This window comes from Cyprinodon variegatus, unplaced genomic scaffold, assembly GCF_000732505.1.
Source record: "Cyprinodon variegatus isolate N-32 unplaced genomic scaffold, C_variegatus-1.0 Scaffold153, whole genome shotgun sequence".
Taxonomy (NCBI): Eukaryota; Metazoa; Chordata; class Actinopteri; order Cyprinodontiformes; family Cyprinodontidae; genus Cyprinodon; species Cyprinodon variegatus.
In genome coordinates this window covers 37860-44080 of record NW_015150606.1, presented here as the reverse complement: position 1 = coordinate 44080, position 6221 = coordinate 37860, and the positions used below count along the sequence as shown (strand labels likewise).

Sequence of the window (6221 nt, the reverse complement as noted above, 5' to 3'; positions counted from 1 at the left end):
CACCATGGGTAAAATAGATATCCTGGGCTAAACAGTGTTCATGGGCTCTTTAAGTCGGACACAGGATATCCTGCGCTGAAAATACTTTTCCCCATTCTGGCCGGTTTGGGCAGGAAGAGAGGGGTAGCTTTACTAGGAAGGATCAAACACAATTAGAGCTGCCTAGTTTGACCTCTACGTTGAGTTTTCTGTCTTCCATGAGATCTAACTGCACAGCCCAGGAAAGGAAGGCTGTCATCTTTCACATCTTTCTCTCCACTGCGTCGATGCGATCTGTGAAAACAACATATGTTCTGTAGAGTGTGGTGATTTAGTGTCTATTTGCCTCGTTGGCGCAGTAGGCAGCGCGTCAGTCTCATAATCTGAAGGTCGTGAGTTCGAGCCTCACACGGGGCAGATATTTAGATTTTTGTTGTTCCTCTTGATCAACTTGAGGTGGACAACCAAAGCTTGCATGGTAGTGTGTATGCGGCATGCTACACAGGCTTCTTATTAGTTATTAACGTCTAAATTGACTTAAAATGTTGAAACCTGACCGAAAAATGTTTGCTTTTACTATTCTGGTACCTGCAGTCTGTATCCTGTTCTGATCTGGGCAGTGTTCGTTGCGGCTTGCGGTAGTGCCGTAATGTTGTGTAAGCATTGGTGGTTCAGTGGTAGAATTCTCGCCTGCCACGCGGGAGGCCCGGGTTCGATTCCCGGCCAATGCATCCTCTTTTATATTTACAAGCCCTGGAGATGTACATGGAGGGAAAAAGGTATTTTCCCCATCTGGTAATAGACTCCTGGGTCAAGAACAACCAAAAGGAAACACTTTAGGGTAGTGTAGTGAAGCTGTTCAATGTTTTTACATTCATAACATGTAGGCATGAAGTGCATTTTTGAGGCCACTTTTTTTTTTTTACTTTTTCTTTTTTCCCTTGTGGTCCACTAAGGAGCTTACAAATCATTATCTTAGAGAGGAAAACACAATGGACAAGTTGATTAAGTGACTGTTGCTGTGTGAATCAAATGCCGTTATTTAAGATAAAATATTTCAAATTCAGTTATTTGTTTTAGACCAAATAACATTTTACATGTACAATGGATTACAGAGATCTACTCTATGCTGTTGCCTTGGAGTGGTAACCAAGAGACCACGCCCACACAATTCCAAGTGGGTGTGGTCACATGGAATTATGTGTGCATGACCACACCCACTATGACATCATATTGTGACCTCACTTGCTGTATTTGCATAAGCCCAATTTTCAGCAGAGGAAATCAGTCTTGAGGAGTAGCTGAGGGGTTCACAGTGTACAATTTTTCAGGTAGGAGAAATTTTACATACACGTTATTGAAATGGAAGGAAAAGAGTTGGTTCCTTCTCAACATAACATTACTAAATTGGGGGGGAAAAAGTTGCGTCCTGCTCGATTTATGTGGAAATATTGTGTATTGAAAATACAATATGATAGGCAGGTGGTGAAAAACCAAGAGCAGCAAAAAGAAATTGAACAGTTAAGGATAGAACGGGATAAAGCAAATCTAAACTGTGAAACCTTCAGCAACTATTATTTAGATGGTTTATGTAGGATAGGCGTTCTAGAGCAGGAGCATTTAGAGGTAAAGAGCTTTAGAGCACATCTTAAACACAAGCGGGCTATGAAAATTCAGGTAAAAGACTCGAAAACAGAGACCCAAATGGATCAAAATAAACACACTTCTCTCGAATTCTTACAAAATGAGTTGGATCGATTTAGGGTTAAAACAGAAATACTGAACAAAGAAACGGTGTGCATGCATGAACATATTTTAAAGCTAAAAAAAAAACTTAAGCTCAAAGACCTGGATTTTAAAAATGCTATGGAGCAGGTTAGCAGGAAAGTTGAGGAGAACACTGGTCTACAGACAGAAATCGACGATCTTAACCAAAAGCTTTCTGAAAAGAACAAAGCTTTGCTAATTCAGGAAAAAGCTACAAAAACAGAGACCCAGAAGCTTCAAAATATGCTAACTTCTCTCGAAGAAGCAGAAAGAGAGGTTGATGAGTCTAGGGTACAGACACGATTACTGCATCAAGAAAACAAGAGCTTGCATGAAGAAGTTTTAGAGTTGAAAAAAAAACTCGAAGAGAACGAAAAGGTTTTACAAAAAAGAGTTATACAACTTCATCTGAAAAATGCGTATTTAAGAAAAGCTGCAGAAAGGTTGATGAAGAATGATGAGCGCTTTACGGTGTTAATATCAGAGAACACTGAGTTAAAGACAGAAATCAAAAATCTTAACAAGAAGCTGTTTGAGAATGAAACAGCTATACAAAATCAGGAAAATGCCTTTAAAACAGAGACCCAAAGGCTTCAAAATACTCTAATGTCTCTCGAAAAAACACAAAAAGACTTAGATGAGTTTAGGGCTCAAACTAAATTACTGCAAGAAAAAAATCATAGGTTTCATGAAGAAGTTTTAGTGTTGAGAAAAACACTCACAAATAAAGAAAAGAATTTTAAACAAGCACATGAACAATTTAAACAGAAATCCCTGGAATTTGCTAAAGCTTCTGAGAAGGTCAAAACGTACAGCCAGCAAATTACGAAATTGACATCAGAGAACAAGGACTTAAAGATGGAAATCACAAAACTTAACAAGAAGTTGCAAATTCAGGAACTTGCTATGCAAAAAGAGACCAAGGAATTTAAAGAGGTTCTTGGTTATCTCAAAATCCCACAAAGGGAGTTTGATAAGTGTAAGGCTGCATTAGCATTCCAGCGCAGAAAAAAAACTCAAATTCCTAGATAATTGTCTTTGCAATTTAGTTACTTTTTAGTTATCTTCTGACAGTGACCCAATTTTGTTTCTTTTTGCTGTTTTTTGTTATTTTTTTCTTTCCCTCTTGACCCTTGCAGACTTGTATGAACTGCTGTTCACCTTCTGCGCTGTGGGCTGCACAATGGTGCAATTTCTAGCACTGTTGCCTTGTAGCAACAAGGTTCTGGGTTCACTCCCAGTGTAGGGTCTTTCTAATTTTTGCATGGTTTTCCTGTACATTCTGGGTTCTCTCCGGGTGCTCCGGCTTCTTCCCATTGTCCAAAAGCATAAGCTGTTAGGTTAATTGGCCTTTGCATGGTTGTATGTCTCTCTGTATCTATTTTTATGTTATTATCCTATAAATTAGTACTTTTCTGCAGAGACTTTATTGATTTGAAGGGATGAACAAATGGACTTTGTTTTTGTAAAAGATGGACAAAACTACAGATTTTGCTGTAAGGTCTTTTAATCTAAATGTTAACCATGTTAACAATATAAAAGAATAGAGACCATTAATGTCCACATGGGTCATAAAAAATGTTAGCCAGAAAGAAAGATAAAAACGTAGCTTGTCCCAATTAAAGAGCATAATTAAGTGCAAAAACAAATAGACTAAACTAGTTTCTTAAACTATCTATAAATGAGCACGATTGCAACTCCTGGTGAAATTAGATACAATACATATCCGACCTGCAAGACGCACATTTATAAAACCCCAATCCTTTAGTTAGTCCCAAACATTTTCCTCTATTACAATTTAACTGCTTATCTATTGCCTATATCTTATTTAGAAAAACACAGGAACTAACAAAAAGCTAAATTTAAGCAAATAAATGAACAAAATGAATTCTGTAAAACAGCAATATCACTTTCACTAATGTAGTCATAAAAGTTTTGTTTCTTAAATAGTCTACATGTAACTACTGGTTTATAAGAATGTTTGAGAATTCCTTGTGATCTATAGAGTGCAAATGATATTACGTTTCCCATTCATGTGTATTGGACGTTTACTTCCAGATATCTAAAATAACATTATTCCTATCTAAAATAAAAAAATGTTCCTATCTAAAATGAATTCTGGCCAGGATTAATTCTAATTTCACTTCTCTATAATAGAGTTACTGTTAGTCAAAATTACTATTTCAGATGTTAAAAAATGAATATAATATTACAGATATCCAGAAATCCAATTGTTGAAATCTAAAATATATTTGTTCTAGTAGAAATATATTTACAGATATCAACTATTGATATATGACTAGTTAAATTGGAATTTCAGATATCAAATTTTAATAATGCCTATCCAAAATACATTGGTAGATACTTTGTGCAGTGCACACAACGCTCAGTGCTGCGGTTCCTGTTGCAGAGATTGCACACCTGGCTTGCTTATAATAACAATGCAAAAAAATCTAAAAAAAAAATAGAGTTTAGCACATATTCCGAAAATAAAAGTTGTAGTATAAACTAGATGAGGTTATCTATGTGTGATATACGTGTTGTGGCACTATAATGATCTATAGTGTAATCATTGGCTATTATATGCCAATAATAACAATGAATAAATCTCCAAAAATACAGTTTGGCCTATCTTCCGAAAGTAAGAAAAAAAAGAATGTTAGAACTGTAAATATGCAGTCATAAGTTTATATAACTATTTTTTTATGTATTTATTACTGTTTTCAAAGCTACACTTTAAAATATGAAATTGTCTAGAGCTGTTTAAACGAAATTTCTTTTTGTTTACACTTGTGTATACAAAATGGCAAAATAAATCTGTCTAAGTCACAAGTAATTATTGGCTTTTATATACTTATAATACGGTAGTGCCATACAGTAATGCAAGTTGACCAAACACATTTGTAAGAAACCACTGAGCTTATTAGGTTCCATTGATTAAATGACTAGTTTAAAGAAATCAAAATAAAAGAATAAAACCCTAAGAGTGAGTTTAGCTGGCTTCTGAGATTGTCCAAAATATGCCAGATGTTAATACATTCACTAATGTCCGTCGGAATAGCAGCAGGTATGATGATAACAGTGCAATCAATCAACATAAAATTAATACATTCAGCTTAAAAATGGTAAATGATTAAAAATGCATTAAACAACAACAGAGCAGTATGCATGTATGTGGGTAAGGCATGTAAATGTATGAGAGACCTCTCTCTTCATGTGATAAAAAGGTGGGGGGCGGTCGGTGGTAAACGGACCCTCAACCACGTGACCACACGCGGTTGACTGTAATAACTCTATAACTACCTGAAAGCAGAAACAAACGAAAGAGGATAGGAAAGATAAAAAGAAAGAAATATCACTTGCAGCTTTCACAGCACACTTATTTCAACCAATGAACCTGAACTCTTGTAACCAACACAGACTAAAATCAGCATTAATCCAAATCCCTGAATCTACCTGTCTCTCTCGCCGAGCGCAGCACCTCATTAATGCATCAAAGAAAAGGAAATTATTTACTGTGAGTTGCCTCCGGTCCAGGGGGGTGGCCGGGGGGTGTCCGAGGGAGTACGTGGTCTGGCTCCGGCCACGCAGATCTTCTTCACCACCGGATCTGTTCTCAGGTAAGTTTCAGTCAGTTTGATGTTACAGCAGATGGCTTGATGTGCTCTTAAGTCGAGGAAGATTTTTCTTGTGCAAGTTGTCGGCGGAAGGCATCCCTTGGGCCGATCCATAGCGAGGTTTTCAAGAAAAGGGGAAAATCTCCACTCAGCAGTCAACTCCTGAGGCTTCTGTCTCCCAAGTTAGCGCAGCCGCTATGCACTATGGAACACTGCGATCCGTGACTTTTGACGCAAGAAAAACGAAAGCTACTTCCAGTTAGCTTTCTTCTGGCATTTCACGTGAAGTGAGCCTCCCCTTTTCTGGTAGTGAAATCCATGGAAAGAGGAAGATTTAGTCCGCGCTCTGGGTTTTAAACCATGAGTGACGTGGGGGCACTTCCTGTTGAAGTATCAGCTTCATTCATCAGCTGATTGGTCCGTGCTTGATATTATTCCGACAGTGTTACAAAGCAGGAATAACAACTTCCTTTGTGTGGTGATCAAAATGTTCTACTCATAGGTTGCATCAATAATCAGTTAGGCAAAAGTAGTCATTGCTAATTTTGATAGGAAGAATGGGAATTATGGATTTCCACAACTAAATTGTTCCTAGCACAAACATACTTGTAGATATCTGTAAAGATATTTGTACTACTAAAAATATATTTTAGATGTCAGAAATTATATTTTAGATATCTGCAATGTTTTCTTCATTCTCAATATCTGAAATAAAAATTATGACCAGTAACAATGGATTACAGAGATCTACTCTATGCTGTTGCCTTGAAGTGGTAACCAAGAGACCACGCCCACACAATTCCAAGTGGGTGTGGTCACATGGAATTGTATGGGGGTCACCACACCCACTGTGACATC

At 37.1% G+C, this 6221-nt stretch overlaps 2 non-coding genes across 2 annotated transcripts; both read left to right on the top strand.

Moving 5' to 3' along the window:
- Positions 1-323: 323 nt before the first annotated feature.
- Positions 324-396, top strand: trnam-cau. Its single transcript has one exon. It is a non-coding gene; the product is annotated as a tRNA-Met (tRNA).
- Positions 397-639: 243 nt separating this feature from the next.
- Positions 640-710, top strand: trnag-gcc. The gene has a single exon. It is a non-coding gene; the product is annotated as a tRNA-Gly (tRNA).
- The last annotated feature ends 5511 nt before the right edge of the window (positions 711-6221 follow it).